The sequence below is a fragment of the Corvus kubaryi genome, unplaced genomic scaffold (genome assembly GCF_017639235.1).
Source record: "Corvus kubaryi isolate FWS band 111438036 unplaced genomic scaffold, C.kubaryi_AGA036_p1.0 37397, whole genome shotgun sequence".
In the NCBI taxonomy this organism is placed as follows: Eukaryota; Metazoa; Chordata; class Aves; order Passeriformes; family Corvidae; genus Corvus; species Corvus kubaryi.
Genome location: NW_024581136.1, coordinates 7,559,673 through 7,586,794, shown reverse-complemented (window position 1 = coordinate 7,586,794; position 27,122 = coordinate 7,559,673). Strand labels below are relative to the sequence as shown.

Below are 27,122 nucleotides of genomic sequence, written 5' to 3'. Positions count from 1 at the left end.
GCCCCGATAAGGACATCTGAAACTCATCTCAGTATGCCAACAAAAATGAAATGAGAAAAATCAGAAGATTTAAAAAATTTGCACAAACTGATATAATAAAATTCAAATGGTGGATTCTTTTGAAATGGATGTGGTTTTTTACCTATAAGTATTTAGGATACCTTTCAGGGGAACTGAAATATTTTAATAACTTGTCAGTCTTGAAAAGTTAAACAGAGAACAGCTGACTATCTCCAGTTATCCTGTTGCTTCTAAGCACACCTTTATGACATATCTTATTACATAGATATGACTTAATGACATAATGTAGAAATGGGTGTAGTTCCATAGTATCTAACACCTGGGAGTCAAATGTCTTCATATTCTTAGTCCACTGCAGGCACAAGATCCCTCACACAGGAAAAAATATTCCAGACCTGTGTCCAATGATGCTACAACTTCCGGTTGGAAATACCTAATAAAAGTTTGAACTATACATGTAAATATGGACACAAGCATATCATTGCCATATTTTTGAATAGTGGCAGTTGTGAACATTTTTCATGACACGTTTCTTCTGCTGAGTATCCTTGAATTCTCTGATTGGATTTGCTAGATTTCTATAAATGTCACTGAATAAATCACAATACCAGACCACATTATGTGAATTTTTGCCACAAAATTAACTGCCAGTAATGAGTAGCACATCCTGCTTTGTAGAAAAATAGACAGATGGTCAGTTAATCTTAGGCCTTGGCAAAAACCTAAAGGGAATACTGCTAAATAATAAAATAAATGAAGACATCAAACCCAGCCCTAGTTTGAATATGAAAATTAAACTTTATTCATGTTATTCTTATCCAAATATCTTGAGTATATTACACCAAATAAAATTCTCCTGGGAAGAATTCTTTCAAGAATAAAATTCTTCATGTTTGCTCCAGTAATTGCAAAGTAGTATTGATAAAAATATGGAAAACAGGGAAATACTTGAAAGGAAGTCACCTATTAAATTTAAAATGTTCTCTAAAATTTTACTGACGTGCTGTAAACTGTAAAATCAGACTTAATTTCATTTCCAAGAAGGTTTGAGAAAAAAAGGGATCTGATATATTAAATACAAAATTTTTGTAAAAACTGAAAACAAAGTGGTGTTTTCATTCTTTCCCAATTCATGGAAATGTTGATAAAAAATACTGGGAAATATCAAAATGGGAAAAAAATATGCAAATACTCTGAAAATAGAGTTTTTATCTCTTCTCACACTGAAAGCAGGGAGAAGCCTGGAACACATAGTTTACAGTAGGGACTTGGATAACTGTCCAGCCATATTTACCAGAAACTTTGGGTGTTGCTTTTCTTAATTTGAGAAAAAACACTCTGGCAAAGAGAATATGAGAGATGAAATTTCTCGCTGGACCAATTCACACAAAACAAATGTATAATCTTTGTCCTTTCCTACTATTAATGAAAACAGGCACCAACAGGCTTCAACTTGATGAAATTCTTAAACTACTCACAAGTTTTCTTAAATTCTGACCCCTTTGCTGCATATTTAAAATCAACCAGTGGCTGCTACAGTTGTGTGTTTGTCATAGGATGTTGCCATTCAGCCAGATTTGCATATCAAGCAAAAGAGGTGGAGTAGTTTAATCACCTGTTCTGGCATGCAAGAGATTAATATTAATTACAGTCTTCCAAGTGTCATTTAGCTTCTTAGCTTTCCTGGTGCTGATTATTTTATAGCACATTTGTGCAAAGAGCTTGTTTTACATTTATTTACAGTACTTGAAACCCTGGAAACATGTCTTGCGTGTTTTGAATCACAAGCCACGTGATCTGTGGGATGCATCAAACATAAAGTTGGAATCTATTTACCACTAAAATATGCCCTTTAATATAGTCTCAGTATAGGCATATCTTATTTAAAGTCTCTGCACAGAACAACGTGAAAGTCTAGAATTAACAAGCAGTTAATTAAAGTGCCAAAGTATATCCATCTAAGAGACAGAAGACTAAATATCCTAAATTAACTTAAGATTTATAAGCAGTTCTTTGCCATTACCCTTTCAAATTCTGAAGAAACAAGTTAATGCCTGAATCTGCAAATTGGGTAGAGTATACCAATCTCTCTTCCAAAGTGACTATTCTATCAGGGACTGAGAAAAAAGTAATCAGACAAAACCAGCACTTTCAGCTTCTCCAAAACCAGGGCACAAATAGTGTTTGGTCTGTTTAAACACACACAGCAACAGAATACTAATTTCAGAGTGGTTTCATTTCAGAGCAGCGGCATTTCTGCAATTCATCTTCTAGGGAGTCAGAAGACTTAAAAAATATTTTAGAACAGTTTCTAGCATTAGATTAAAAAAACCAGGATATGTAGTAACAAAATCCAATGAGAAAATGGTTCATGTCATAAATAAAAGACTAAAGAAGTTGCCCTTCATACAGCTGAAATGTCAGCAGGGAAAAAAAAACCAAAACCAATATTATAAATGGGGACTGTAAACCAAATCTGGGGATATTGATGAGGTATGCAAATCACTTTTTGAGACACTGCAGGGTGAAGAACTTGGACCTTGTGTAACAAAGGGAAATGTTCTCTATTACAGAGTGAATAAGAAGATAGAGGAAGTATTACCAGGTATCATAATTTTAGGTTAGCACAGAGAAGATTGAAGTGACACAGCAAAATTGAAGGGGAAAATGAGATCTCTACCACTGATGAGAAAACTAACAGCAAGTTTAAATTGCAGCACGAAAAGTACAAGACAGGCATCAGGAAAAGCATTCTCAAAGTACAGAGAGGTAAGGAATGGAACATATAAAGTTTGTAGAGTTTCTTACACTGAAGGCTTTTATGGGCAGATTCAGTCATTGCTGACAGACATTTGCAGGCACAGTTCATGATGGACTCAAGTGGGATTTCTTGTCACCCTGAAATCTGAGAGCTCTATTTCTGTCTAATTCCCCATCATCCTAATTAACATCAGAATAAATAATTCTACTCTGCAAACTAAGCAGATACTTTAAGTCAATAGTATCAAATTTTAAAAGTCTTGCTGTTCACATACAAATAAACTACATATGCATTTGCATGTATAGATACAAATACATATTTGACCTACATGGAAATAAGATGGACCCTAAGTAGGGCTGCTATAGATAATCCTTGCCAACCTCACTGGTTTCCTGTAAGACTCCAGATAACTTTTCTGAGATAAAGTGCATATGCTGAGGTGAAGCATTGATAAATTATCTTTTTTTATTAAATTACAGACTAGACTTGTCACGGGAAGTTCTCTTCTTTGTTGTTCACAAATCAAACATATAGGGAAAAAATCATACCTGAAACGCCCCCCAAAATGCCAACACTCAAGTAGATTTTCACATGTTCTTTTCTTCAACAATGCATACTGCAAAAAAATTAAGAATACTCTTTTACAATTTTAACACATTAGAACATACATTTGATGAGAAGGCAAGATAAAAATGCAGCTTATGAATTAGTTAGACTGTTTGGAGCCACAAAAAAAAAATCATTTGACTAAATTTCTTAATCAATATGAAAGAAATAATGCAACTACCAGCAACACCTGGCTCAATAATATTTAAAGTAGTCTATAAAGGACTTGAAATGAGCACATGAACTGCACTTCTGCCTGTAGCATGAGTTATGGCTACAAGGACAGCACTAAATTCTCTAAGGCGTATCTTAATTGTTTGATGTAAAAGGAACCTCAAACATCTATCTTAAGTGTATAGGTGTGCCAGTCTGGTATGTCTCCTGGCCATGCCAGCTTTGCAAACTCTATAATGCCACCCTTCCTATGAGTTTCTCATCTCTGCCTAGTGTCATCTTTACAGCTGTGGCAAAGTAGCAGGTGGTGGCTGCGTCCATCTGCCCTCACAGAGTCCATCCCTCTCGCTGAGCAATCACCGCTCCACTGGGAATGGTTGGTGAGAATGGCAGGGCAGGTTTCTCAAATACAGGTATCTCTTGCTCTGAGCATGGACACTGAGGCTCAACAGTTGGCACATAAGGCTTGGAAAGACATTCTTACCAAGAGATTTCTTCCTGTCTAGCCAGTGCAGGAAAAAAGCATTGAGCTAATTTTTGCCATCCTTCTTCACATTGATTTTCATTCCTTGCAGCTGTCTTTCCCAGAGGATAATCCATAGTGATTCTGAATCTACCCCTGTCATACAGACTGACTTCACAAAACAGGCATTCCCTCCTCTACAACAAAGTCAGATTTGAGTTTTCCATGAGCAATCCCTGATGACTGGTATTTAAACAATCAAGGTTTAATAAAAACAACATCTCAGATAACCCTTCTTCCTCTAAAACCAGCAGTATAAATATTTGGAAAACTTGGTGGGTGTTCGGAGTGTAGCAGAATACTGTAGGAAGAGAAAGACTGAGAGAAACTGGCAAAGATGATTAATAAAAGTTTATGAAATAAATAATGCCTAAGGGTTAGCTGCTGCAAAGATAAATTGCCCCTAGAGGAGACAGATTCTAGTTATGGAGAAACGAGCTATCACTTTTGGATAGCTTAATTTATAATAAAAGAAACAAACTTCTGAGCCTAGAATTATTTATAGAGAGATATTACAAGAAATATGTCTAAGCTGTTAATAATCATGAAAGAGAACAAGGAGGTGTAATGGTCAGTTATCTATCAAGACATAAAATGGGATGAAATGTATCTTTCTTTTTAAATCAGAAGATTTTCACACACTAGTTATATAAAATGAATTTCAAAGGTTGGAATATTGATTGTCTTCGAATTGGTCAGATTATCATTTTCATTCCTGATGGCAGTATGTCATTTTTGAAAGAACGCTACAGTATGTAGCAGAACAACATCAATGAGATCTGTGAAATGCGCATTTTCAAAGGCTGTTGATTATAATAATATACTCTCCTAGTCAAAGTGAGACCTGAAAGTAACATGCTGTGGAACAGGCACGATGTTTTAACCTATAAAGCATCTCAGGAAAAGGTGTCCTTTGCTCTTTAACTTGAAGCAGATCTCCCAGACACGGGGAGGAGATGCAGTGCATTTAGCAAGGCCAAGAAACTCTCACAGGCCAAAGCACTGCTGGCCTTAGTTTCTTTTACACAAGAAACAAAGCCCAGGGTATTCAGATACCTTCTCTGGAGCACCACACAGCCACCAAAGCCCTTGGCTCTTTCTCCTCAACAAGTTCAAAGTGGAATTTGATAGTGAAATGATGGTTTCTTTGTATGTGCATATTTCATTTGTTGCACAGATGCCCACAGACAGAGCGGTTGTTAAACAAATATAATAACCATAATAGGGAAACGCTTTTTAGGGCAATCAGGCCTCTCAAGCAGCATGGCCAAGGGCTGTCTGGATGGTGAGAGGAGTCACCATTGCAGAGGTCCAGCTGGATCGGGAGACATTCCTGAACCTTTCAGCACATCAGCTCTTCTGGCTATGTGAGCATTTTGTGGCGGAGGGTGATCTGATCTAAGATCACAAACAACAGCTCCTACTAAACTCTTCAGGCCATCAGTCACCACAACTTCCCTTCCCTGCTCCTCAACTCCCACCCTTTTGAGGAGGTCGAACTCCCAAAACAAGTGGGAATAAATTTCCTCCAAGAAACTAGACGTTTCCCTCTTCTCTCCCTGTGCCTGGCCGAGCCTGAGGTGGGCAGGGTGGGAGGCCCTGGGGCTGTGCAGGGCTGTCGCAGCCCGTACTGCTGGGCAGCTGGGGAACACGATCAGCCATGGTGTCTTCTGAAGACACCCTGTGAAGAAAAAATGGATTCAGCTCTTTAGTCTGTTGCATTTTTGGAGCATTTAATTTCTTAATACATTAAAAATAAAACAATGAGTAGCTGACAAGTTATTTTAGTATGATTCCCTAAGGTTATTACCATTCTGTCTGACAAAATTAGGGAAAAGTGTAATCATTGCTGAAGGGAAAAAGCAGTCAAATTTCAGAAAGCTGGTGATAGCAAGTTAGTTCTGGATAAAAATGTTAAACTTTGTAATTTACTTTGTAAAATTACTACTTTGTAATACTCTTTCCCCAATATTCACGATCGATTTCAAAACATAATATGCCAGTACCTGTTCTTATGAAAACATAAAGATTGGGAACACAATGCAGGAACACAGATGTCATGGTAGAGGACTTCGCTGACCTTTAAGTAATAAAAGCATAGCCTTTTATTTTAATAGACTCTGGCATTATTATAATGCTCTCCTGGTAAACCACAAAATGTGAGTTATTACACATTTTATCCAGGTCAGCTGTGTTAGGATGAGGATTTTAAAACAGCCACAAAGAACTTCAGTAGATTACACAAATCATATGAAGGATTTGATAGGTCTGAACAGCAAAAATAATTATTGAGTTCTTTTAAAGGACTTATAAATGCAAAGTGTGAATGTAATGATTATATTAAAGTCAAAAAGAGAAAAAGATTTGAGGATTATTTTTTGAGCTCCTTGAAGTAAATTTTCTTTTCACTTTGAAAGCAAGATGACTAGATTAAGACACACCACAGATAAAACACCTTGCTGGGCAGGCAGCCTCCAACCAGTCATCTCTGCACAGCACACTCGTGCACTGTGTTAAAAAGCAGCTGCAAACACACATGCTAAGGGAATCACAGTCACAATCTTTAGCATATTAATATGCCTCGTGTGATGCATTAGGAAGGCAAAAGTTCAACTCTCAGTCAGATCAAAGACATTCTTGTTATTTACAGTTCTTGGTGTTACCATTTCCCACACCAAGCAGCCCTACTGGAAGTAGCCCTCCCAGTGATTAGAAAATTGAAGCAGCTTTTAATCTTGAATCCCACCCCACCAAGGGTTGCACTAATGGCTTGCTTAGATTAGCCTGCTGTGCGACATCACAACCCAGCACCACCTCTGTCACCTCTGCCTAACTCTGCTGCCACAGAGTGCTGAGAAACACCCTTGTTAACTGATGCAGGAAGGAAGCAGAGAAATAAACGTGTTCTGACACAGAAAAAGTCCATCCAGCACATATCTTCTGCTTCTGGAAAGTAAACACCACCATGTTCTCATGGAAGAGAGAATCATTTTAGTGTGAGTGCAGTGAAGCTAAGCAATAAAATGGGATGTGGCACTTTGCTTTTCTGAAAATCCTGTATTTCTTTCTAAATCAACACAACTAGTGAATGCACAGGTTACACAGGTGATTAGGAACATCTCAGTCTGTTCTACTATATTAAAGCTGAGGTGAGGAGTAGTGTTGACATAGGTGGCAGATTGAGCAGTTTGGGTATGATTGCAAATTCTGAATTAGTTGTTTTGATGCAACTAAGTTGTCAGCAAGACAATCACCATATACACAGCAAAAATAATCCATTCTTTGCAACAACATGTCCTTCTAGATGCGGAATGGTTTGTTAACTGCTTATCTTCCGTTTGAGCTGGACACCCTTTGATGCAGTACCTAAAAGCAGGAGTACTGGAATAGTTTCACCAGAAAATTGCTGCAAAAGAGAAGTTAGTTAAGCACATGTTAAGTGTTTCTAACAGAGTTAAAAGCAAGATTCAGCAAAGATTTCATATCACAGCTTAAAAATCAAGACTGTGAAGCAAAACTAGCTGGACAAAAGTGTCATAAATTTTACATTAAACTACCTGTCTGACGAAAAACCCCAAACCAACAATTAATGATCATTTATGGTAAGTGCTTCCTACTTAAAGGTTATCTATTACCTCTGTGATTTTACAGCCTGAAAAATGCATCTTATCTATCTACCATATTTCAATACCCCTTCCAATAATCTTTTTAAAGTACTAAGAAGGAAACAAAGTGCAGTAAATTTGAATTAATGAGCAGGAGAGTGTAGAATGCCTATCAAGCTGCATAACACTGCCCTTTCAGAAGCAATCCTGCATCACAAAATATCGTACTCAGCCACAGAAATCTTTGTTGCACACAAGATCTTTTACCTGCATTGCTGTCCACATACATTCTGTCCTTGGAGTATGAGATCCAGTGAAATTAGAAAAACCTCTGAAAAACTTCAGATTAGTACATATATATGTACTATATGTACATATAGTCCTAAAATTCATATATTGCAGGTATCTAAAAGACCCATCTTCCTCCTGTCTTTCTACATTGCCAGGGTCTATATGGAAAACTCCCCCAGTCTTCACACCCAGTAAAGCCATGCTATAGATGTCACTTTCATTCAGCCCCACACACTTCAAATATTTGCCCAGGATATATCCCATGTATTATTCTTATAATATCCTTTATTTTTTACTAGATACAAGCAGTAATTGGACTGCATTTTCTAGTATGCAACAGTGAAATTTGTAGAATTAAGCCACAAAGACCAGACATTGAATCACTTCCCTTGTCTCATGGCTTCCCTCAACATCTCCATCTTTGTCTTCAGACACCCTGTGCATCACACTTATATTTCTATAAGTTCTGAAAAATCCAGGCTGAATTCCAGTATACTCTTGAAGGTAATGTCAGAAATAATGTCAATGTTTTCTCTTTGGAGGAATTCCTCGCTAAAATAAATGAAAAGGTATTAGAAAAATTATCCCTCATTAAGAGGTCACTGCAAGGCATGGAAAAATGCAATATTGAAAAACTGTCTGTCAGAAGGCTTATTACACCAGTGTACAAATACCAATATACAGCTTTATCTCCCCACTCCTTTTCTATCTGTTGTCCCTCATCTTTTACTTCAGACTCTAAGGAACAGAACTTTTTGCGTATGCAGTAGAGAATCTGGAAAAGGACAACCATATTTGTTAATATTACAATATAAGCATAATCAGCAGATGCTCAGGGAACATTTTCCTGATATGAACATGCAAGAGGGTTCCCAAGCAATCCCCACTTCAGCAAAGCAATTAAGAAGAAACAAAAATCTTCTGGTTCATACTGATCACTGACCCACAACTGGAAAGGAAAAAAGGAGGGTTTGCAACTTATTTTCCTTATCATCAGGTCGCACAAAGTAGACACAGAACAGTCCAGCATAAAAAAATTTAAAACTCTCCTTATTATGGGACAAGGAATTTGATCACGGACAAAAAAAAGGAAATTATTCAAGGCAAGACTCCCCAAATACAAAATAAATTTTAAAAAATTAACCAAACCATACGAAGCTTAACAATAAGACTGTACTTTTTTTACATTACAGAAGATGGTACCAATTATTGCCATAATAGAAATTTATTTATGACTTCCAGTTTCTTAAACAATTTCTTTTTGATAATGAAGCCCAACTGTCGCTGAGTAAGGCTGTGGTATTTTCACTAACAAAGTTGGTGTGTAACAGGCAATTATTACTACAGTGACAAGACTTAATACATATTACAAGAGAATTTCAAACATTCAATGAAATGTCAAGTTTTGATAACTGTCTTCCCCAAAAGAATGTTAATGCTAACACTTGTGGAAAAAAATAAACTGCCTGAAAAATCCCTGGTTTACTTCATTTGGTAGGCTGAGAAATCCATCAGCACAGCATGCCAGCATCATGGAAAATTAATGTACCATATATTAGAGTGAGAGACCACAATATGTTAAAATTTAATTAAATGGCCATGTTTCTAGTAAATCCAAACATAGAACTACTTTTTATTTTGCAGCCACTGACAGGAAAGTACTCAGACATGCATGTGAAAATGCATAACTAAGCAAAAAGCAACATATGTTGTATTTAAATTAGTTTATTTTCTCCCCAGCTTTTCTCCCTCTGGCACAGAACATTCAAATTGCTAGATGTGAACTCTCTTTTATTCAGCATTTTCCATGGGTTACCTTGGAATGGTCCCCACTCATCTAACTTGCTCTTATGTATGACTTCCATGGCATTTAGTTCCTCTTTAGATTGTAGGAAGCATTTACTGGGGTACAGTTCAGAACTTTAGAGTTCATTTCAGAGATCATATGTGCAACTAATCCCTGAATACCTTGAATGTGAAAAAAGAATTCATTCTGAAGAAATAATTTCATATCCCAAAGCTTCCAGTGTATTCTCTCTTTCATTGAAATTATTGAATGTAGCAAGATTAGATTTGTGGAACTGAGAACAAAGAACTGTGGAAAATGAGTTTCTTGGTTTATGTGTTTAACAAATCCAAATGTGTTTTCATACCCTTCAGGCCCTCATAATAGATGAATATTGCACAAAAATGAACCTGAAATAGATTTCTACTCACGCTTGCTGTCAGTCACCTTCCAGCCCAGCTTGGTCTTACTGCTCATCTCTTCTCCTTTTACTCCCTAAATGGAATATTAAAGAAATTATGTTAATTTAGTAACTCTGAAGTGTCATACAACAGAACTGAGACAAAATTAGGTTTTTATACTCCCTGTTATCAACCACAGGCATTTTTGCAACATCAAACATTAAGAGTTTCAGTATTTAAAAATATTATTGCTGCAATCATTTGTTTCCATCTAGTCTTGCATCTTCCAAAATTTTCTGATTGGAAAGAAGGACAAAGTTCTCATATTCTTATCTTTTCATAGGGGTAAGATTAATGCACATAGAAAATCTTTGAACTATGAATAAATGGGTGAGCTTTTCCTAAACTAGGTTATCACTATGTAATGGTCATGACCTCCAGTTATAAAATGAAATTCTTTCAATAACTGCCATAATGGTGCCTTAAGATGCCTAGAATGAATTTCTTTAGTTATCTCTTAGAGAAAAAGAATTAAGATGATTTCTTATAAAGAACTTTTCCGTATTCCACATGATGAAAATCCCAAGCTCTGCCAAAAATTACCCTTCATTTCTCCTTATCTTTCATGCAATGTGTTTTAAAAGATTACACTTTCTTTAGCATTACTTGATATAACCAGAAACCCTTTGGGCTCAATTCCTGACTCCTAACTAGAAATGGAGCATGATAACACTGAATGTATAATTTAAAGATATATTAGTAAAATACACGTTTTATTAGTAAATATTATTTGTGGCAGCATTAATTTTTTATGCATGATAATTACAGAATTAAATTTTCTCTTCCATTGCTGATGCATGTCTCTAAATTAAAATAGAGGGAAGCCTCAGAAAATGTGAACTGACACCACTTCATTGATTTTGTAGGTTAATGTTCAAATCCAGTACCTATCAGGTCAGTTGGTCTGGTGTTCCTATTAACAAAACAATAAATGTTTATAGGAATTATACAAAGGATCACATTAATTCCTCCTTCACCCTATTGTCTCACCCAAATGATGTTTGGCTCTGCTGAACAAGATACTTTTTTAAACAATTAGAGGTTAATACATTCCTGTGAAACTCCAGCCTTTTTAGAAACAACATTAGTTTGTTTTTCTTCACAAGTTTCAATCTAGTAAATAAAATAAAATAAATTGACATGATAATATTGAAAAAAAGCATTGCTACTGAAAACTTAAGGAAGAACCTACATAGTCTTGTTGTTCCACAATTAAACCATCAATAATATTAAAATATTCCTATGCTATATCTGGATTTAAAAATTTTACCACTTCTAGGCATCATATTAAAATATTATTAATTTATAGTGAAAAACCATAATAAAGGGGAAAAAAACCTTGAAAATTGAACTTCAGCGTTATTAAAATAATTTTAATTTAGAAATTTATTTCTGCCAAGATCTTCATCTTTCAGAAACATGCATTAGTATTTCAGTTGCTTTAGCTTACTTGTGTTCTACATAAACATACAATGTCAGAAGAGCAGAAGAGTCAAGGTTTTCTCATTTCTATTTTTAAATTATTCTCAACTTTACAGCTGCACCAATGGCTTTTGTACTTTAATGAGCATCAGGCTTTTGTTTGTAACAGATCAGGTGTAGGGGAGATGATAAAAGGGATTGAAAATTTTAGTTACAGCAAGATATGTTGTTTAGCCAAAAATATATTATGCTGCAGTAATATAAAAAATGTCACAGAAGAGCCTTTATATAACTCTTCAAAAGTACACGAGCTCATCTTTGCACCTGCCTTTCTAAGGGAAGGTCCTATAACTGAAAAATCTCAAATGAAAATGTAAACTTCTGTTTCCTGTTAGAATCTTTTTCAGCTTGATTTTTAAAGGATAGGAAGCCACATTTTAAAATCCCAGGTGAGGCCTCGCCTGTCCTCTTTGTATTTTGCTCAAGAAAAACTCTGCTGATCTTATTCTTTTGCAGCTTTTAATCTGTTTACATACTTCTTCCTTTTAATTGTAAAAATTTGTTGCATCTTTAGAACATGTTCTAACCTATGTTACTTACTCATTGCAAAGTATCTATGCATTTCATTTTCCAGAGCAAATACAAAATAAAACAAGCAGCACTGGCAATTGCAAAATGGAAATGATGAACCACATGATAATTATCCTTAACCAAAATTTCTGCACTGACATTCAAAAATGAAGTTTCAAATGTTAAATATTCTATAATAAAAATCAAATGTATGTGGAGTCACTGGGAAAACCTATACCTCTTGGTTAGATATTGTACATAAAATTAAACACAAATAAGGTCATACCTATGGGATATTTCGTGCCTTTACCCTAAATTAGGTCACATGAAACACACAAAAGCTATTTATACAATGAATGCAGAGCTATAGCTGACTTTCCTCTAGGCATAATACAAGGTGCCTATAAATTTGCCTTTCTGGTCAATCCAATAAAGCTAAAGGTCATTGGATAATGCAGTCCTTTGCCTCAGTTATGGTCTTCTATCACTGGGAGGGCCAATGGGGCATGGACATGAGCAGCTGAAATATTTCACATTGACTCAAAAGAGCTGCAGGTGTAGAAGAACCTTCTTCAAATTAAACTTTAAATGACTTTCCATTGGTGCTAACTTCATTAGAAAAGCAAGGAAACAGGAGGGTGGTAAAAAGTCTACAGAACAACACAAATTTACATACACCTTTTCATTGTTACAAAAAGCTTAATAACATTGAAGTTACAGTAGTTACATCGTCTTTTCTTTAGGTATGACAGTGCTTCAAAATATTTAATTTAATTTGAATAAAACAAATTTGTTTTGTTAGAAATAACAAGGACCATGGTGGATCATTTCCATTTTTATCTGGTCAAGTGCTCTGGCATGATGAATAGCACATAATTCCTGATTCAAGTGCAAAACAACTCCAGCCTTTGTGACCAAGCAAAATTTAGAAGACATGCTTACTTGATCAATTTGAATAAGCTGGGTATGAGTCTTCTTGGGAAGAGACAGTGAAAAAGATGTGCTAGACAGAGTAGAGTTATCTGAGATTGGTATTAAATATGGTCATAAGATTGTCAAAAACTTTATTAATGTTAATAACAAAGCAGCAGAACACATCAGGAACCAGCCAAGCTTTTGCATTTTATACACACCCCTGCTGAAGTATATCCCAACTAGACTGAAAAAGGACATCTATTAGAGAACTAAAAAGTCCAAATACTGTGTAGCAGGAAATCCTACATTTGATGAAAAATGTCATAAATGAAACCAGAAGCAAATGAATACCATTAGCATGACATAATGTTCTAGCTTAGATATTTTAAAAAATCACATTGGACAAAACCACCCCAAAAATAAAGCAATAAGAAGAAGCAATCTGACATAAACAAACAACAAAACAAAGAATCCAGTCTCAAGGAACACACCAAGAAAATCTGAATTCTGCAAAAAGCAAGGAATAATTTCAATATCAAATTCTTGTGTCGCTAACTACAAAATTGCGTATAACTTTCCTGGTCATATTTTGAGATATTGCACAACACAAAAAAGTTCTATTTCATGTAATTTTACTTCTCATCCACATCACCTGTTGTAGCAGCAGGTAGTCAAACAATTGCAACACACTAATACCAGATTCCCTAATGTGACTCACTGGAGATCACTAACGATACTACTTTTATCCTGGTGGCATAAAGGTAGCACAAAAATGGAAAAAACCTGCTCTACATGGAAGGCAATATTTTGAGTCTGAGAGAAAATACCATATGGAAAATTGTTTTCTTCTGCGTCATCATCAAACAATTTCTAAATGGTGTTAAAAGCTTCTTATGATTCAGAGATAATTTTATAAATATTCATATACATGCAAGTACTCCTACATTCTTCATGCAATTGCTAATCAGCTATTTATTTTAATTAATAATCACATATTTAGTTAAATTGCTAGTACGCATTGCTTTTTGGAGGCACCAGCACAAATTTTAACATAAAAATTCTACTAAAGGTTTATTGGAGGAGTTTTTTAAACCTTGTACAAGATGCATCTTGTATCTGTAGCCCATTCACTAGGTCCATATTAGATTTTTCATCCAGGTTACATTATCATTTAACATCAGAGCATGAGATTTTAACGTCTGTTTTTCTGAATGCTTCCCTCAATCTCTTTTGTTAAGATAGATGAGGTTAATCTGTATTTAACCTTTTTATTTGACCATAAAAATTCTTTAAGTTTTCTGTTGGAAAACAGAAAAATAGCAGGTTAGTCTTATTCTACATTTCTGCATTTATTCATTTATTATACATTATTTCCATGATTTTGAAATAATCAAAATAAAGGTTTAGGACTTGTGTAGACACCTGAAGAAAACAGACGTATTTGTAGGAGTGTTTAGATCCCAGCAGTTCCTATTTTGCTCTGCTGTTAAAAATATTTTTTAAAATTTTGATCATTCAAATTCTATATCTAGAAACAATAGAAATACAAATTTCAGTGAAGTTCTACTTGTAGGCTTTTTCACATGCTAGGTAGAATACAACTGCAAAGAAAATGAAACAAAGAACAATGCTTCATGGAACAGTGTGTGTAGCTACAAAGGATTATAATCCAGATGGATTATTTTTTGTTCCTGAATTAGTTATGAAAATATGGTGGCACACCACAGCCACACAGGAATAATGAACCTTCACAAAGTGGTGCTTTGTTCAGGGAAAGAAGGTTTTGCAGTCATAACAGTAATTAATTCTAAGCCAGAACTAATTTTCTTCTTAGTTGTTACCTCTCCTCTTTTCTTTTAATTTTGCCATTAGAAATGGCAAATGTTTTTCAAGTTCAATGTCACCATTATAGGATATTCAAGTTCATATAATTCTTTTATATTTCAGATTAGATTTATTGTCTTATTTTTTATGCTTCTGTGAATATAAAATATTTTCTAACCCAAAAAAACCCAGCAAAAAGCATTTGTAACCTAGATAAAGGCATAACCAGGAAACGTGAGTATTTTTATTTATCATAAGAAATTCTTAGAATCATTGTTTTCAATTGAGTGAATTAATTGTAATCTGGAATAGATATTTATAGTTGATCATATTGCAGGTGGTATCTTGGGGTAGTCTTACTTAATTTTTATATTAATAGATTTTAGGATGGTTGTTACTTCAACCAAATCATCTGTCACTGAGTGTAAAATGCTGGACAATATCATTAGTGCAATTAATTAAGCACCTAATGCATTGTGAGGAGGATATTCAATTATGCCCCACTGGAATTGCACACCATGAGTGTCTTAACCAGGTCAGTTTGAAATGCTTTTATCCATCATTACAACATCATTCAGTGCAACAGAGAGACTGAACTAAATCATCCAGTGACTATTCAGCCACTAATTTCCTATTTCAGCCTTGTCTGACATATATATTAATATTATTTCTCGATTTCCTCCTTGAACATGCATCCCATGGGAACATTAAATGCAGATGTGGTACAATGGTTGGCTTGCAATAAAAAAATAAGGCTACATTTTAATGCAGTTTTACCAAGAGAGAACTATCACAAAGAGCTATCTAAAGGTAGAAAGCTTTAGCCAATACTTCATATCAGTTTAAAGGCAAGCAGGTTAGTTGAATGTGTTCATCAAAACTACTTTGAGACGGGATATTATTGTTCTATCCTATTGCATAAATCTATGAGACTTGAAGAGTTTATTTCACACCTTTTCCAGAAATTATTAGAAACCACAAGAAGAAAGAAATCACAGAAATTTTTAACAACGTGAAGATCAAAGTGGTTGAAGACATGAAAAGATTTATATATCTGTTGACTGGAAGAAATGTAGGCTGTAATCACCAAAGTAAATATTTCTGAATAACAATCACGAAAGTGGTTTAGCAACGACATTTAAGCTTTTACAGATTATGCTGAATTACAAAATTGATTTCTGCTTTGTGTGTTACTTTCCAAGACTGCCTGAGCAGAAGTGGTGGTTACAAATTTTCTGGTGTAAATGTCTTCCACCCCAAATGTTTTGCCAACAAAAGTCTAACTCCAAGAAATTCTTCAGTGTGTTTATTTCCAAAATTGACTACTAATGAGCCCTACTACTCCCAATAAACATCCATATCTAATTTATGGCTATATTTTAAGATTTCCTGTTTAAAATTTTAAATCCAGTTTAGGACAGATAAAAAATTCTAACTTCTAAAATAAAAATTAAAAATATGAAGCCCTACCTCACAGAGGTATCTTTCTATTGTTTATTTAATCCACCATATGTCTCATTTAAAACAAAGTGGGTATCTGCAGATGTGTGAATGGAAGAACAGTGCAATGACAGCTTTGCATTCTGCTGCTACCAAACTTTAGAGAGTAACATGTAACACATTGAGGCACTTTGTTTAATGACAGGTAAAAAGGAAAGAGTTGAGTTCAAGTCAATTCAAAACTGGTTTTTAATTATTTCCTTCTATAAATGGCTTTATATTTCAACTAGATGGTGCTCTAAACTATCCAATGGCAACTTTGAGATGTCCGACTTTTTTTGGAGCTCTTCAAATGCAAAATGCCCTAACCAGATATTTAGTTCTCAGGAACACAAGACATTTTCCAGTTAACATGCTTCTTAATCTCTAATTCTGTTTCTATAGCCGTCACTCCTAAATTCAATAGCCATGAAATCTGCCGCTGATTTAAGAAAAGGTATTGTTACCATCTTACCATGTGCTGATTTCAATAGGTGCAAAGACACAGCAATATTTCTTAATTTCCCCAGCTCTTTCTAGAATATTTCCAGACAAAGATTTGCTTTCACTTTTTCTCTTACATTTCAATATTATTGTAGATTGAGATTACCTGATGTGCTGAATCTGAATTGACCCTCACAAAAAGTATAGTGAAATTATACAGGAATTCCAGTGACCTGTATATTTATCAACCTCCTCTGCACTCAGTATGCAGATCAGCATACCATGTACTTAAGGCTCTAACAATCAGAATTACTAGGAGATTCTTAATTAAAATCTCATGATTCCTATGGTTGCTATGGTAACTCAGACTAAATAAAATAATTTGAGTGATACTACATCAGCACTCTTTGTTGTTTTTAATGTAGGTTTATGATTGCAATCACTATATTAACAACTATGCTTACTTTATTAGCATGATTTACTTCTTCTTGGGAATACAGCCTTAGGGATACATTTTAGGCTGCTTATGCTCCAAGCAGACAGAATTCATTAAATCCAGGCACTAATATCAAATATGTTCATGCCATATAACTGACCTATAGATATTGAATCTGCTGGGGGTCTGATGACAGAAGAGTATATTTTCAGTATAATTCTGATATTCTGCCTCCTCCTGCATATTTGAAAAGAACTGAATATCATGGCAAGTGTCTTATATAAAAGTTATGGTAAAAATTAATGGCAATTCCAGTTTTTAAAAAATAGACCACATAAATGTTAAATTTACGATTTTATGTTATCATGCCACTCCATTGTGCCTGTGACACTGGTTGACAATTTGACAGTTCACTTCTACACAAGTGACTTAAATATAGAGATGAAGCTGTATTGATATCACAGAATTTGACTTAGTTTTTTGTCCAGTGAGAAATTAAATGTCAGCTTCTGTGAATAGTGAAGATACCCATGACATGCAGCTTAGTGGTGGAGGAACAGTGCAGATGAAACTCATTGCTTTACACTCAAGTTACATTGTTAGCAGCTCACAGCAGTACAGATGAACGTGAAGGATGAAGCTGAACCATTACATCCAAAATTAAAGCCTGAGCTGTTCATGGCATGGCGGCCTCTCTTGGATTCAAAGCAACATGAATTCCATCCAAAGCTAATATAACTAAACCACCATTACGGAAATTGTTAGGTATGACATAGGTTACATTTTCTCCTAAGGTTCAATCTATGGTTTGCTTTTCTCTAACCCCGAAGAATCTTATAAGTTGTCCTAATACACACACAGGTATAAACAGAGCAGATCACTCTGTCACCAACCACCAAATCATAAAGCACAGTATCTATTAATGAGAAAACAAAATATTGCAGGTGAATTCCAAAACACTGCCTGTCCTTTAAACAACTTTTGATATGTGACAACATATTTGTCACTAAAGTAGCAGTGCACTCAGTCGAAACTGGCACATAATTATCATTAATAATGTTACTTATTAGTGATCGCTTCATTATGGGTCTCTTAGTTTGGTTTTGGTTGTTTATCAAGGTCATTACTCTTGTGCTGGAGCAAAGTACAGGCAGCTAAAGAAGCCCATGAGAATTAGAACTGTAAAAGATCAAACACAGAAACTTTAGAAATTTTTGCTAATATAGTTTTCTGACATCTTTTAAATGGGACAATTTATCTTGTTGGCAAATTTCTTAAGACAAAGAGTTACTTACTAAGACAAATGGTTACTTTTCCATTTCTCTCTAGATTCTTCAAACGCATAGACATTTTTGAATCTCATCAATACTGAAAATTCCACAGCAAGGCCTCTGGGTGAAACCAATTAAAAATCTCCTTCAGCTCCTGAGAATGATTTGAACTATGGTTAATTCTTCCCAGATTAATGTGCTTTCATTGCTCATTTCTTCACACACAATGAAAGAAAATCCTGTTTATAGAATCCTATAAACAGGATTTTATAGACTCATACATAGCAGGATGCAATAAATATTCTGCACATTATGAATTAGAAGGGAGATGGCAAATATATGGTGCTGGGTGGAGGCTTGCTATCAGGTCAGCAAGTAAACAACCAAGTATCTAAAATTTGCACATATTTACCATCAGAATTTTTGTTTACTCAAACAATTTGAAGACAGGTTTGTGTAGTAAATTAACACTTATCACCACATACTGTTTATTCAGTATATTTGATTAAACATTTATGTCATTCAAATATCAATCAAATATATAAATATTTGCTCTGAGCTTCAAATTTAGTTATTTTTCACAAGCAAATCTGCAAAAATTTCATTGAGATAAATGCAAGTGCTCCAGAAATGAGAAGAAAGAATAAAATTTAATTCCTTCATCTATTTTAGAAGCAAGTAGAAACTTTAACTAAGCCGCAGGGGGGACTATGATTTTGCAAAATGTATAATCAATGTTGCCAATGTCATGATTTGAAAATTTACTCAAGCTCAAAGAGTCAGTATGCAGGTTTTACTTAAATAAATCTATATTTTCTCAAGTCAAGAACAAAGATAATTTAGTGTCCCATTTTTGCTAACATTAGTTATCCACATGCTGTAGTCAGGTAAGCTTAGAAATTCCAGTTCGAGTTGTTCACTTTCTGTCAAACATCATAGGAAATACATAACACTTTTTGCTTTCTATATTTACAGGTCATTTGCTTGCTTGTTTTTGTGACAACTCAGGGTTGGTGACAGTCTGCCCTTCACTTGAACAGATCCAATGTTTATTAACAGCAGCCTGAATGCAGGAGGTCAGGGGTGAGTGGAACAGGAAGATTCTCATCCTTTTCAGCAGGAAGCAGTATATTGCAAACAGCATATCAAATATGTAACAAATCCTAACATTGAGACTGCAGCAAGAAAAAACTACATTCAATGGAATATTTTCCAGAGCAGAATCAAAATGTAGCTCCTGGCAAACAATATTTAGCAAAAAAAAAGACAGCATTTTTCTAAATGTCACCATATGTATTTTTAGACATCTGTTAGTACCAATTAAATGAAATTACAAGTTATTAAGTCAAATGAGATTTTCCTGTTATTCCATTCATTTGCAATGTTATCTCCTCCATACTTGATTCAACGACAGTCAATCCAGACTATATTTAAAACAGAAGCAAATGGCTGTTCTCTCGCTGTGTTTCTGAATTAAGTCTGGAGTATGCACATCACATGTTTTGAAAAATCATTCACACGGAAGTGTCACATTAACACAAATAATGGTATAATTGAGATGTTGTCACCTCTTACCACTGACACAAAAGTACCAAGTACCATGCAGCAAATTTTTTTCAGTAGGAAGTACACTCACCAGCTCAAAATAGCTAATTTAGAGAGCTCAGGGAATTAAAACAACCTACTTACTTTTTTAGTGTAACTAATCAGCTAGATTTTACATTCCACATTGTTGTATTGGAAATACCTAAGCGGACCAAAATGTAAACAGTGTGCCTCTGCAAACACATTCTTTTGGTTTCCAAGAACTTTCAGGAAAAGTGTATTTTGAAAATGGATCCTTGTCTTCTGTTTAAACCACCATGTTATGATTATTTACATCCACCAAAAACATGGATAGTTGACAAAAACACAGATAAAGGAATTACATACACATAGGATTCCTATCCCCCTGTGCATCAAATTCTTTAACCTCTTCCAGTGCTGCAGGAAAGGACAGGGCAGCCAAAGAAGAAATAAAATGGATGCTACGCAGCATGGTCTGCAGAGCTCATAACTTGGAATTTCTGAAGAAACTACTATGCTGTGTTTGTAGAAAGAGGATGAAAAGAATTAAATACAAAAGTACTAACCTTGAAAAACTGGGCTCTAGCAGGAGGTATAGACTTGTATCTAAGGGTGGAGGAAAATAAACTATGAAGTTTTGATTCGCATAAGATTGAAATTGGAAATGATAAGTATGAAATTTAAATGAGTAGATTTTGCTTTGGTAGGAAAGAGGAGAAGTAGATAGTCAAAAAAGACCAGTTACTAGAAATTAGACCGACATCTCCAGTGCTGATTTTGGGCATCCAACTTGCATCTCCAAAGAAATGCAAACAGAAGTCGATTCATGCTCTTCTGAGATAGAAGGGAGCTTTGCCAATGAGATGAAGCCCATAGCCAGGAGAAAAATCAAATCTTTACAAAGAAAGGCTTAAACTGTTCTGCCAGAGCCAGCTTCAGTAGGAGTAATTTAATTGATGTTAATAGTACTTTAGCTGACAACTCTGCAAATTAAGTAATGAAACTGTTTCATCTGTGTGCGTATGAGGAGTTCAACATTTTCGTTCTATCCCATTCAGCTGCTCACATTTTTGGTCTGAGTATTGCTCTTAATCTCTTTAAATCTGTGACTTCTTTTTTGCATAATAAAGTAAAAGCCAACTGTAATGTGATAAGACCTTCTTTTTCTTTGACAAAAAGAAACTTAGGAATCTGCCAGTATTAGGTAAAACCTTTTGTTCCTTAAAATTGCTGTAGACAAATTGCCTACTGCAAAAAAATATTGCCTGCTGCTCACCAGGATTCCAATTCTGAATGTATTTTAAATTTTCACTGAGAGGTGACTTCATCAATGTCACTATAAGGATGCTGCTCAGTCTCATGAAAAAAATGAAAGGGAAAAACAATATTGTCTTCATAGTTTCTTTAGTCAACAATTTTCAGAAGCTATTAACAAGTCTCCAGGCTTAATTTTTAAACCTCTTTCTGATAAATAGCTTAAAAGTATTCAAGGAAAAGTGTCCAAGTAACCTAAAGTTAAGTTTGGATATACTTGGACATTGAATGAACTGGTACAAAACAAACCACATTGAGTGCTGGTTTGGGTTTGTTCTTCAGTGTGAGCAGCACTTATGATCAAGCCATGTGAGCAGGCAGAACTAGGTATTTTGGCTTCATAGAAGGCAGCAGATGTCCTCTGATAGATACTGAATTATGTTTGAGCTGGGGACAAATAGATATTCTGAATCAGTGCTTAGCTGGTTTATCAGACAATATAAAGAAAGCGTTATCATTTTCACCATGTCTAATATGTAGCTGTGTCAGTATTCTAAAGTCACGGGAGTTCTTATCCTTTGAAACTTTTATTTCTTTTTATTGGGAGTAGTTTTAGAAGCATTTCCTAAAGCAGAAGTCCTGTTTGTCAGTGCTGACCTCAACACATGAACAAAGAAACAACCTAACAACATTACTGAGACCATGACTGAATATATGTAATGACTCAGCAAAACAGAATGTAAATTAGAAATTGAAAAGATGCAGGAATAGTTTATACAAGTGAAAGAGAACAGTCTTAACATTCTCATAATTTTTAAGAAACACTCCTTATGTAGCTGTCCTAAAAGCCTGGCCCATTCTCATATACCACAGGTTGCAAGGATTTCAGAACTTTCTCCTGCTTGTGAAAATCTCTGCATGAATGTGATAAAACACAACTCTGCAATAAAACACTGCATTATGGCAGAGCCCTGCTCCACCACCTACTCATTAATAAACAGCTGCCTTAAAAATGAGGTAACTTGATGCTTTTTCTTGCCTCCACTTTGCCTTTTTGGGGGGTAGTAAATATAGGAAAATTAATTTCCTGTACAGAATTGTTAAGTGGGCTATGTTTTGTTAAAATCCTGCTTCCTTGATGATCCCAACACATGCCTAATTCACTCTCCAGCCTTAGTTCTTGCTTTGAGTTTAGAGTTCAAACTTAGTTACAATGAGGAATTTCAGTCAGAAGTTTATTTCTCTATAAAGTAATTTAACTTCTGTTTAATCGAGGGTATAGAGTAGATGTTGTCAAATTCATTTAGTTAAGAGCAGAATACAAGAAAAGAAATTTATTTGACAAGCTAATAGTTTTCTCAGAAACATATACAACTGCTCCTAACAGCCTTTTGTCACTAGTCTTTTATTTGAATCTCCGTAGGTGAGAAAGAGGCTGTCTGGATATTTCGAACTAGATATGGCAAATGATTTTCTTCTGTAAACTCAGTGGGTTGTAAAGGCTGTTACATGTCTAGTTCACCATGATAATTATGCTGACAGAAATAGTTCCTTCAATATTTAAGCCTGTTTTAAAAGGAGCAATAATATTTAAAAAATGAGTTCTGTGATGTTTTACACAATTCTGAAGCTATTTCAGTCTGCATGTCTAATGCATAGGTGATGTATCCTTGAAGCAGGCTTGCAAAGTCTAAGGTAGTACATGTCATGGGAAGAGAAATAAGCAAAGCATTCGTTCTACACCACAGGCAGTGACACTGTTGGCATGGCTGATGGTTCAAAAGTACATTTTTCTTGCTATTATTTCATGTTTGCTGGAATGTTTATGATTCTGCTTGGTTTTATATCGACAAATTTCACAGGTATCTTGCAACTTCCTAAGAAGAGGTATTAATCCAGCTGTGTGCTCCTTGTTCCTTTCAGAAGACCTTTAAACTAGTATTAATATTGCAACAACAGAGGGCCAGAATTCCCCTGTCTGCAAATACCTACCTTGCCTCACATAATACCATCTCTTTCATGATGGTTACTCTCAAAAATTAATAACCAAGAACTTTGGAAATGGCAAACTCAGATTGGTATGTCATGGCTCTTTATAATCCAGTGCAGGAAAATAATGGAAAATTTACTCTTATTTCTATTCTGGGCTGAATGGGCACTTCCAGTTCACCAGTTTCAACCTGTAAATAGGAATTAAGGATTCACTACAATAGAGAGGGAGCACGGGGGAGTTGTGATCCTATAGTGATCTGTCTTAGGCATTCACCTGTGGTTGGAAGGGGAGTGTGGACCCTTCTCCAATGTCCTCAAGAGTAGATGTGAATCTGCGTTCCTTCACAACAAATTAATAAAACAATGGTAAGAATGTGTAGCATTTCCTCCACAGCAGTAAAATTCATAACCCACAGTTCCTATCCCCATTCCACAGTTGAATTTTACTATACTATTTCAACTTATAGATTCTCTGCTGTTATATGTAACCTGAATTCTGTTACAGAAAAGAAAAAGTCAAACCATACATTCATACAGACCTGTTGAAATTTCTCACCTTATAGGTGCTTTTAAATATACTCCTATTTCCATTTAACTATGAAATGGAAAAATCCTCAAAATTAATAATTCATTTTAGAATGACATCAGCTTGTTTGTAAAATACAAATTTTCTTCTGCCTAAATACAGTGATTCCTGGGGAGTGTTACACACTTTTGGATTAATGTCAATTCTTTACCTCTTCCTGACTCTGTCTTGACTTTTTTCCTTTTGTCCTGGAGCTGTACCTGCCTGTCAAAGTACTGAGCTGCAGCTTCTAACACCACCTCCTACTTTTTTGATTTATGCTATTTTCTTCTCTTATACTTGGTAATAAATCTTTGCAAAGAACAGTACTCTAGCCACTGACCAAAGTTGCCACCTTCTTCATAATCACATTTATTCCGTTTCTAAGATAAGATCTGGGACACAAAACAAAGGATAAAGGGGCCTTTAAGCAAAACACTAAGACAAGTCTTCTCTTAAATAATTCCAGTATTTATGTCAGGTAGCTGAGGGCAATAAAATGAATGAATCCTAAATTATCACAACCTGTTCATGTTGTGCCTCAGTTGGGACAACTGTCAACCCTCCGCCTCAAATCCTTGACTTATTTAAAAGTGACACTACTTCTCAGGTGAACCAAAAGTCATAAAATCAAGAAATAAACTGCACTTCATCATAGGCCAAATCTTGGAAAAGACAGGAGGAATACCTAGGGGAGTGCAGTCACAGTTTGAGACTTAGAAATCTCTGGGCTTTTACCCCTTCCCTTCCACCATCAGAGTGCGAGTTAGGAGAGGATTGACAAGAATGAACTAACTTCTGGATTACCCTTGGTTTTAAATTAATTGATATTCTACAACATAATTATCCCACTTGCAAAGGGCACTCTGTTAATTATTTTTGTGTCTTTCAGTATGATTCATTCCAGGGTCATATTGCAGTGCATAAACTGGAAACACCAGTGTGTTTCTAAAATGCAGTGCACTGCCAGGTGGATGTACTAGCATATTCTCATTTCACAAGGGCAGCAAAACACTTTATTCTGGCTAATTACATGTGTGCAGAGGCAGGCTATACTGTTTCTAATGCTACGTAACACAGTATTATTTCATGCAGGATGGACCTGTTTGAACACAGCTGTATCCAGCATGTGATGCCATTGTGTCACACAGACATTCTCTTGGATCTGCTTTATGGGTTTTCACTATTTCTCTACTGCTGTAATACAGAGGTTTAGACCCTTACCAAACATCTTCCTGCAACATCTTGAGAAGTGTTTGGTGTAATACTGCAGTTTCAGAGACAACAGCAGATGAGACAAAACCCTGGGGATAGTCCAGCACGGCTTTCCATAGGTTTGGATTGTAAAGTGAAAGTTCTTGCTATTTTTATGATAGTAATATTTCTCATTAAGTAGCCAGCCAGTCTGTGAAAACACGGCAGCAGTGTATTTGTTGTATGACATTCTATTATTTAAAAATTCCTGATTATCTAGGAAAGAGCTACTGCTATTTGCTCCAAAAATGTATGGCTTGCTGCAGAGGCCTGTACAAGCAGCAAACTGTAGAGGTTTATACATAAACTTGCAAACAGAAAGAACAGATACTATTGTTTTAAGAGACAGTAGAAATATTTCAGTAAAGAACTCTATCACTTTCATCTGACAGATGCTTATTTTGGGAGCTGGTACTACACATATCTTCCCATGAGTGGAGGCCAAACTTCTCTCCCCTTCAGGACACTATTTTAAATAGGCAGTTTAATTACTGCCTGCATTCACTAGTTTTCTGCAGGGTAGATGCACTCTGCAGTTGATTTAGGAATACTGAGCCTTTGGCAAAGAGCAAGCATAAAATTATCTTTGGAATCTTGCCCCTGGAAAGTATTTCTAGATACCTGAAGCAGATAACTGACAGCTTTATCAAAACTTGGGAATTTGCCATGATCTAAGTATTGGAATTACTGAGCCTGTCCGTAAAAGGCATGGACTTTCTGATGGGTAGATAAAAAATGGGAGCACAGAAATTAAGCCAGGCACTCATTTCTTTTGAAGGTATATTCTTCAATAAATGTCAATATATTAAAGTTGTCAGGTGTGTTAGAGGACACCTGTCAGGAAGCTAACTAAGATGTGCTTTATATCCATTTATGGCTTTCTTCTCTTGTAAAGTTCTTCATCACCGACAGGAAATATTTTTGCATTCATTGCTTGATAGAATTGCAGAAAGAGTGAATTCCTAAAATTTAACCATGAACTCGCTCATGAGTACTCGCTCATGTACCCACCTCAGCTCCCCACTGAGCAGTGCCAAGGTAACTGGGAAGGCCTGCACTGGGAAGTGTCAACAGTTCGGTGACTACCCACGGCCACCTCCACTAAGTTCACCACATGGGTGGAGTTCATAGCTGTAAAATCTTACCCACAGTCATACTGACAGGGCTCATTAGCTCCAGTGAGCACCACAGCACAGCAAATATTCAGCATCTGCACCCAGATGGCTTAACCTGGACTCCACTGAGGCTGTCCCCGAATCGCTTTCCCAAGAGGTACCAGGTCAGTTCCTCATAAGGTTTCTTCACATCCACTCAGCACATTCATGAGGTACCTCCCCCATCCTGCACTCCCTGTTCAGAAGGATGGTTTCTGGCTTTCTAACACCAATTCCAGAATCCAGCAGATGCTGTGAATTAAACCAGTAATGATGACAGCAAGAAGTTTCTCACATCAGCTTATGATCCCTGGCTGGAATCTCCATTTTTATCAAAAGCTTGGTTTATTTAAATATAATATTTTGAAAGTGTTTAGTAAGAAAAATGTTCATAATACAATCATTTAATTGCAAGTGGATCCAGAGTGTCAAAAAGCATGGTAAAGCACCACAGAACTCTTACTCTCCACATCATCAGAACAAAAGCAGACTGAGAGCCACAGTCATTTACCACATTGCCTTGCCAAGCAAAAATTTGTAGAATGAAATGCAAGTATTGAAAATGCTCAGTGTTCATCTATCAAGCAATGCCACTATAAATATTAGAATTTATTGCACTTATTACATTGTCAAATGCATCTGTTCTGTTGGCATTTAGAATTGGATAAAGGCTGAGACATGAAAAAAATTACTTCCAGCAGCACTTAGATAAATGTCACTTCCCAATGCCCATGTGCCCATGCTGCGT

At 35.6% G+C, this 27,122-nt stretch overlaps 1 long non-coding RNA gene across 2 annotated transcripts in view; it reads right to left on the bottom strand.

Annotated features, from left to right (window-relative positions):
• Positions 1–27,122, bottom strand: part of LOC121671291 — a 310,077-nt gene that overhangs the window by 85,695 nt on the left and 197,260 nt on the right. For both annotated transcript variants that reach the window (XR_006018467.1, XR_006018468.1), the window contains exons 3-4: positions 10,199–10,262; positions 3,331–3,398 (exon numbers count right to left, since the gene is read on the bottom strand). This is a non-coding gene — a long non-coding RNA (uncharacterized LOC121671291). The remainder of the gene's footprint in view (positions 1–3,330; positions 3,399–10,198; positions 10,263–27,122) is intronic.